Below are 8844 nucleotides of genomic sequence, written 5' to 3'. Positions count from 1 at the left end.
TTGTGTCATCTGCATATCGCAGGTTTTTAATGAGTCTTCCTCCAATCCTGATGCCACATTTTTCTTCATAGAACCCAACTTCTTGGATTATTTGCTCAGCACACAGGTTGACTAAGTATGGTGAAAGAATACAACCCTGTCACACACCTTTCTTAATTTTAAACCCCAAATTCCATTTTGAGTTTTGATGCAAGTTCAGGTACCATTTGAGTTTTTTCTGATCATTAAACTTCAAAAGAGCAATTTTACCCTCAGGCTTGCACAGAGAACCCTGGAACTTGCCTGGACTAGTCCTTAATGATTTACTGAAAATAGTCAAATGTTACCTAGCTTAAGTTAAGAGTTGGGGTCTTGGTGACTATGACTCAGGGCCACATGGTCATGAATTGTACTCCAGCCACCAATGCATAGGCAGAAACATTCCTGTAAAGTTTTCAACCAGCAGTTGTATAGGTATCCCGACCATGGCCTTTCTTTCACCTCTGTAGAGCTACCTGTGAGAGTGATGGATTATACCTGCCATCAGTCACGATCGTGTGATGATTTCTTTTGTTCTGTATCATGTTTATGAAAACGATGAATCAGTGGAAATCTATCAGTGGCCTTACACTGATAGTTTCCTTCATTCGGGATGATTGTTTGTTTTGTCTTTGTTCTATTTACGGCTTAATAAAAGGATCTCCATAGAATATGTTTGAATCTGGGGTATTTTTATCCACAGAACAGATGGATAAACTCTTCTTCTTAGCAGATGAGGCTCCTTCTCACTCAAAGTCATATCAGTGAACAAAATGCTAATATGAAACTTGCTTTCTAGTGGGGAAAACCATAAAAATACATAAAAATAAGTGACTGTAAGGTAACTGTCATTAAAAAGAACAACGAAGCTAGAAGAGCAAGTGTTGGGAACAGGACAAGTTGTAACTTTACACAGGGCAGCAGAGAATATCTTTTTGTGATGTGGGATTTCAATATTTTAAGAGCTATGCTGCACAAGGCCATTTTTAAGTGTTCAAGAGTAAAGATGTCAGATTGAGGAATAAGATGTACCTGACCCAAGACATGGTATTTTTAATAACCTCATAAGCATGTGAAAGCTTGACAATGAATAAAAAAGACCATAGAAGAATTGATGCATATGAGTTATGGTGTTTGAGGAGAATATTATAAGTACCATGGACTGCCAAAAGAACAAACAAATCTGTGTTGGAAGAAGTACAGCCAGAATGCTTCTTAGAAGCCAGAATGGTCAGACTTTGTTTCTCATACTTTGGACATATATCAGGAAGGGTTAGTCCCTGGAGAAGGACATTATGCTTGGTAAAGTAGAGGGTCAGAGAAAAAAAGGAAGACCCCCAGTGAGATGGATTGCCATAGTGGCAGCAGCAATGCGTTCAAGCATAGTAATGATTGTGAGGTTGGTGCAGGACTGAGCAGTGTTTCATTCTGTTGTGCATAGGATCACTATGAGTTGGTACCAACTCGATGGCACCTAACAACAACAACAACAAGAAAGAGAAATTAGAATTAGTCATGTAGATAAGGTAAGAGTATTCTGTTGTGTACCATGGAATCAACCTATAGTGACCTGATAGGACAGCATAGAACTGCCCCATTGGATTTCCTAGACTGAAGTCTTAAGCAGATCACCAAGTATTTTCTCCTGCAGAGCAATTAGTCAGTTCTAACCACTAAACTTTCCATTAACAGTCCCATATTTGCTACCAAGTCTTCTAAAGTAAGCTAGGCAGAGGACTGTAAGTACAAAGGTACTGAAGCAGAAATATTTCCAGTATACTTAAGAAATAATGAGGAATCCAAAGTGTTGGAGCAAAATGACTCAGGACAAGAGTGGTATAAGGTGAGGACAGAAAGGCAATGAGGGCTGACAGGCTGTGGTAGCCAATAAAATGTCTTTGGTTGCTACTTGGGATGAAAAGACTTGTGTGGTGGTGTGGATCATTGGACAGGAGAGTGACAGAACTTACGTTTTAATAGACCATTCTAGTTGCTCTGTTGATAATTGATGAAATGTGGGCAAGGGTGAAAGCCAAGAGACAAAATATGAGGCGATTACAATAATTAATCTGAGAGATCTTGCCTACATGAATCCTTAATGACATAAGGAAAATAGCAGAGTGTTATCTAGATAAAAGTAGAGGTTCTGATGACTATGACTTAGGGCTGCATGGTTGTGAATCAAACCCCGGCCACCAAAACATAACCCAGAGTCAATTCTGTAAACTTTTTACTCCTGCAATTGTGTTTGTATTCCAAACATGGCCCTTCTCTTATGTCTGTAGAGCTGATAGGTTTCCACTGACTGACAGTTACGGTTTCCATAAATATGATGGAAACAAAAGAAATCATCACAAGATCCCGCTTAAGGAGCTCTGGTAGCGTAGTGGTTACAAATCGGGCTGTGAACCAAAAGGTCAGCAGTTCGAAACTACCAGCTCTTCCGCGGGAGAAAGATGAGGCATCCTGCTCCCGTAAAGATTTACAGCCTCGGAAACCCTGTACAGGGTCGCTATGAGTCAGAAATGACTCCACGGCAAATAACAACAACAACATTGAGAGAAAAGTGAAACTTTCTGCTTTCACAAAAATGTACAGACTTGGAAATGCTATACAGGGTCACTATGAGTCGTAATTGACTCATTGGCCCTTAATCACAATGACCACATGAAAGATATTATTGTGAGAATATCACAATTCTATCAGGTTAGGATTATTGTTGCCCTTCTACATACTATGAAATCATATTTTCAAGAAGTAGAACTATTTGCACAAAGTCACATAGTTTGTGGCAGTTTAGATTCAGAATTCTGAGTTCATACCAGCTGCACTGCTTGTAGAAAGAATCAGCCAAATTTAAATATTGGCTAGCCCAGAGACAACGAAGCTGTTTTTATTACCTAATTCAAAAATGAAAATGACTGATCTCACAACCCATGTTGGAGAGTCAAATAAACAAAAATGAATCCAAATATTCAAATCTGTGTTTTATGGTACCAGCAGTGGACAGGCTCAAAGCTGAGATATTTTGGAAATAGCCCCTAAAAGCCTGCAATGAAGGGTGTTGTGGGACTTAGAAACTTGGATTCTTTTACAACACCATTTCCCTATGGGTGTGACATTTAATCACCCGAAGGCTGAGTTTCCTCTTTTGTACAGCGGTTGTGGTGACAGCTTTTGGCAGTTGTCTACACAGACATGGCAGTGTGCAGACTTAAGTGGACCCTTTCAAGTTCCATGGGAATGGAAGGTTTCTAGGGTTATCAGCTCAGTCACATGTTTATACAGATTTCTAAAGCTCTCTTTCCTTTGCCTAAACCCTGTCATATCTCAAGTTTTGCCCATATCTAGGTTTGTTTTTGTAGATGACAGTCAGATTAAGAGGCATATCCTCAACTATTGCATATAGCTTTTATGCAATAGTTATAATGTAGGTTTATCAATATTCAATGAAAAATGTGCCCACCCCTATCTAATATATAGTCATAAGTACAAATGGTGCTCTGTCTATGGCAACTTCTTTGTTTCAATTTCTAGAGATTCAATTATTATGGGAACCTTTCTGGAGAGAAACAAACAAAACATGTGTACAGTTTATACAGATTCTAAAGGAGCCCTGGTGGCATAGTGGGTTGCGTGTTGGGCAACTAATCTGAAAGGTCAGCAGTTGGAATCCACCAGTCACTCTAATGGAGACTGATGAAACTTTCTACTCCCATAAAGATATATAGCCTCAGAAACCGGATACAGGAATTGCTTTGAGTCGGAACTGACTGGCACACAGCAACATCAACGTAGAGACTCCATGGTAGTAATAGTCGACAAAGGAATGGAGCTATAAAATTGGGTTCATTTAGGGCAGCAGATTCTAAAGACTTACCTGGTGTGGTGCTGTGGTTTAATGCACTGGACTGTAAGGTCAGTTTGAACTGCAGGGTTGGTGGTTCAAGCTCAACAGTCACTCCTCAGAAACCTGATCCAGGTTAGCTATGAGTTGGAATTGACTCCACAGCACTTAACAACCTGTCTAAAGTCTAATTCGCTGCTTATTCCCTCAATTAAAAAAAAGAAAAGTCTATGTTGACAAGAGGAGTGTTGGTGTTGTTCTGTAGATTAAGCATCTGACTGTTAACTACAAGATCAACAGTTCAAACCCACCAGTTGCTCCTGTGGCTTTACTCTTACACTAGTAAATATAAAGGAAAAGTTCTCTTCTCTAACTATGTCATCAATTATACCCAGAAAACCAAATTCATGCCAGGATTATTACCTATCTATAGATTGTTGTGAAGAGCTGTTGAGTTGGTTGCAATTCATAGCAATCCTGTATAGAGTTTCCAAGGAGGAGCTAACTGGTGGGTTTGAACTGCCAAACTAGCAGTCCTATATTTATCCTACAGCACCACACTGAGACTTCATCAACAGATTGTTGTTGTTGTTAAGTGCCGTCGAGTCGGTTCCGACTCATATCAACCCTGTATAAGGTTTAAAGTTCCTGAGGAGTGGCATGTGAGTTTGAACTGCTGATCTTGCAGTTCAAACTGACCTTATGGTTGAATGATTATCCTACAATTTCATACCATCACTCTAATCTGTATATTGTTGTTGTTAAGTGCCATCAAGTTGATTCTAACTCATAGAGACCCTGTATAGGGTTTTGGAGGAGCAGCTGGTGGGTTTGAACTGATAGCCTTGTGGTTTGGAGTCCAGTGCTGATCCTACAGCTTTTGCATTTTATAAAGGATCCTCGTGTTTTCAGGTTCTCAGAATTCAAGTCAATTAGAAGCAATGATTTGTGTAAGGAATTAAGAGAGTTTAAAAATTCCTTTAGAGCTTTAAATACAGTCAACCATGTTGTTGTTCTTAAATACCTTCGAGTCGGTTTCGACTTGTAGTGACCTGACCGTGTATTGGATTTCTGAGGAGGGACTGGTGATCTTGAACTGCTGACCTTGTGATTCAAAGCGACCTTGCAGTCCAGCACATTAACCAGCAGCGCTGCACTGGGAACTGCCAATAGTTGTTTGTTTCAGCTATGAAAAAGAAAACCATGATGTCCTTATTCTTGTTTTGTCAAGGGAGTAAATGATCAGTTGTGACAAGTTCTTGGCCTTTTCAACATCTACTAGGATTACTAGCTGAGTGTTTGGATTTTCCAATTCCTCTCCTAAACTGTTCAGGAAGGGCTCTCACACAGGGTTTGCAGAGGTCAAGGTGGCAGTCTCATTCTTATTTATTTATTTTTTGCATGTGTGAAAATCATTCCAATTTGTTGTTTATCCAAATGAGTTATGGACTAAAACTTGGCCCATCACAGACTGCAGTATTTTTAAAGGACTTTTCCATGCCCAGTTTGTGGCTCTAGTTTTATAGCTGTAGCCAAAAGAATTTGGGAATTTTCTAAAGGCTATTTGCTTGCCTGGCTCTCATGCCTTGCATCAGTAAATGTATTTTGTTTAAGAAAAATAGTTTTGGTTTATTTAGAAAAAGATCTTAAGGAAATCATTCAGAAGATGCCTAAGAATTGTGAAATCTTTATTATTCTGGAGCTTTTGTCTAGAGAAAGAAGAGTCCTGGTGGTACAGTGGTTAAGCACTTGAGTGCTGAACAAAAGCTTGTCAGTTGGAACCCATCAGTGTCTCCCTGGAAAGAAGATGCCACAGTATGTTGCCCATAAAGGTGACAGTTTTGAAAATGATGCACCAGTTCTACTGTGTCCTGCAGAGTTAGGGTCATTTTGAGTTGAAATCAACTCTACTGCAATGGCTTTATTTTGTTTTGCTTTGTTTTTGTCTTGAAAGACTTCTCCATGACAGACACTTTGGGTGCATGATCTCATTATTTAATGAATGGATTTTGTCATCATTTTATAAGTGATGAAACAGGCTTGGTGAGGCGATGTCAAGAATGGGAGATGCAAACCTAGGTTTGATCCATGGATTCCAAAACCCATATTTTCCTTATCTTCACTTCCAATGTGAATGGAAGCATCATTTTCAGGCTTAGATGGCTATAGAACTACTAGCTAATTAATATATTGTTGTTGTTGTTAAGTACCTAGAGTCGGTTCTGACCCATAGCGATCCTGTATAGGGTTTTCAAGGAGCAGTTGGTGAGCTTGAGCCATGACCTTGTGGTTCAAACTGACTTTGCTGTCCAGAACATTAACCCACAGCACCAGTACTCCAATGAATGTATAGGGATGAACATAAACCCAAATTTATTTACTTACTTGCCTGAATATGTAAATTATAACTCCCAACAGTTTTCATATTCATAGGCATCTTAGGAAATGATTTTCTTATTGCTTAATATCACACGTAGATAAGCATGAATAACAATGATTTTCTATTCTCTTATTGGGCCACAAAACATCCAAGGAGACACTGGCGGATTTAAAGGTAGTCAGATACCTTTTACCAATTTCGTATATGAAATGAATCCTACGAAGGCTACAATTTTAAGTGTCATCAGAATTATTATCTTATAGATCATTATTCTGATTAGAGTCTCTGCTCAACAGTCATATACTTGGAGTATCAAGGAGTATTTTAATATTTGAAAATCTAGATGATTTGGGATGATGTCTGTGGATTATTCTTATTGAATTGTATACACAGATGTTGAAATGACAGAAGTTTTGTCTTGTATATATACTTTGTTGTTGTTGTTAAGTGCCATCAATTCCAACTCATAGTGGCCCTGTACAGGATTTCCAAGGAGCAACTGATGAGTTTGAACCACTGATCTTGTGGCTCACAGTCTGGTGCTTACCCTATAGCGCCACACCAGGAGTTCATAAATATATGTTTACCATAGGAAACTTTTTTAAAGTTCAAAGAGAGTCTTCACTCTGCAAGGCAGCCAGGGGCCTCTTTGGATAGTCTGACCAAGACTTCTATCTTGATCAAACAGGTTTGCATGATATAAGCGAACTTATTACAAAATGATTCTGGATATATTTTAGATTGAGGAGTATGAGATTTTTCTAAACAGAGTTGTCCTCCGTTCCATCTCCAGGTGCTACAATTGATGCAGGTATTAAAAAAAAAAAATCTCATGACCTTGCTGAGACAGCCATATAAATGTTGTTACTAAAGGAGGAATAACCTCTTTCTGAATTTGAAATTCCTTTGAAATGCACTGAATTTTTTCTTTTAGAATGCCATCATTGAATAAACCCTTCCACCCTTCCGCAGTAATACCGCCCTTGCAAGGCATGCTAGGGAGAAAGCGCAGGCTGAGCAAGATGGAGATGACAGCAGAGTGATTAGCATTTGGTCACATGAAACTGGACCAAGAACTCAACGGGAAAACATTTTCATCCATTAAAAATGTTGGTGTAATGAGACTCATTTGGATGAGGTAGGACTTAAAGAAAAATAATAATGACTTTCTTTGGGATTGGGATGACACTTCTCTTTTGAAGAGATCAGTGCATGTTTGTGATTTCCACCTCCTTATTCTCTCAAAGGTAAGATGAGGGCAAACATACGAATATATTTATATAGTTTTTTTTTTAACAATTATGAATAGCTGATGCCTCAGGCAGAATCAGCAAATGGAGAGCTCAAGGTTCCACAGCTTAAGGCGGATACAAGATGAAAATTCCATTTCTTTGCTAGCAGTCAGAACTGGGAGGCAACATGTACTGCTAGGACCACAGGTAGGGGCTGGTGCTGTGGAGGCTGGTGTTTCTCCTCTAATCTCTGCTTCCCACAATAGCACCCCTCCTCCCCACAGCAAGAGCTCTGTTTGGTTCTGCCATTTACTGTCATTAAGCTGAGAACTGAATCTTTGAATCGGTAATGAAAACAGTCACTGCTCATTTGTTTGCAGCAGCCACATCAGCCTGAATCTTTATTCATATGTGCTTACTTGGGGATTTGGGATTTCTGCCTGCCTTGGTATGACTTCTTCCTGAAGTCCTTCCTTTAGTTGGTGGCCTATTCGTGTTTCTGTGAAGTTTCAAAACTGGTTCTTCAGCAAAGCAATCTTCCTTCTCTATTGTACCAGCTATTCAATCTTCTGTTTTAAGTCTTCCTACTAGCTGCCTGCTGCTTTCTGAATCAAGCTGTGGTTTTACTGGTTTATCAGCCTCTCCATCATGGGGTTTAAATTTGCTATGACAGATTTTCTTTTCTTCTTCTTCTTTTTTTAAACTGGTGGCTTCTCCTGTGCCAAAATACATCACCTTTACACTAAAAGTGGGTGGCCAGGAATAGATAAAGGTGTGTTCATAATTCCTGGTTGTTATCTTTGTTGTTGATAAGTGCCCTCAAGTCAGTTCTAACTTAAAGTGAACCTGTATAGGGTTTCCAAGGAGCGACTAGTGGGTTTGCCCCTCCAACCTTGAGGCAAATAGTCCAGTGCTTATCCTACAGTGCCACACCAGGACTATAGGCCTGGTCTGGAGTAGGTAGGGGAGACTACCTACAGCTCTTTTGCATTTCCATCTACAGTTTTCCAATGACTAACAATGCCAATAGGTAGTACACACATAATTTCGTTCTGATTCTGAAAATGCCAAGTTGTTTTTGACAACACAGTCAAGGGACAAGACTTAAAAGAATGAAACTAGCAATACAATCTTTGACTGTATTTGTCACAAGAATAGAAAATATGATAATAATGAGAAGGCTACCCTGAATCCTTTTAGCGTATTAGGAAAGACTTTAGCAAACTGTTCATTTATAATGTTGTTGTTAAGTGTCGTTGAGCTGGTGCTGACCCACAGTGACCCAGTATAGGATTTCCAAGCAGCTGCTGGTGAGCTTGACTGACTGACCTTGCAGTTCAAAATGATTATGCAGTATAGCGCATTAA

Source organism: Chrysochloris asiatica, unplaced genomic scaffold (genome assembly GCF_000296735.1).
Source record: "Chrysochloris asiatica unplaced genomic scaffold, ChrAsi1.0 scaffold00069, whole genome shotgun sequence".
Lineage (NCBI taxonomy): Eukaryota > Metazoa > Chordata > Mammalia > Afrosoricida > Chrysochloridae > Chrysochloris > Chrysochloris asiatica.
The sequence above is the reverse complement of the archived record's forward strand: the minus strand, read 5'-3'. Positions refer to the sequence as shown.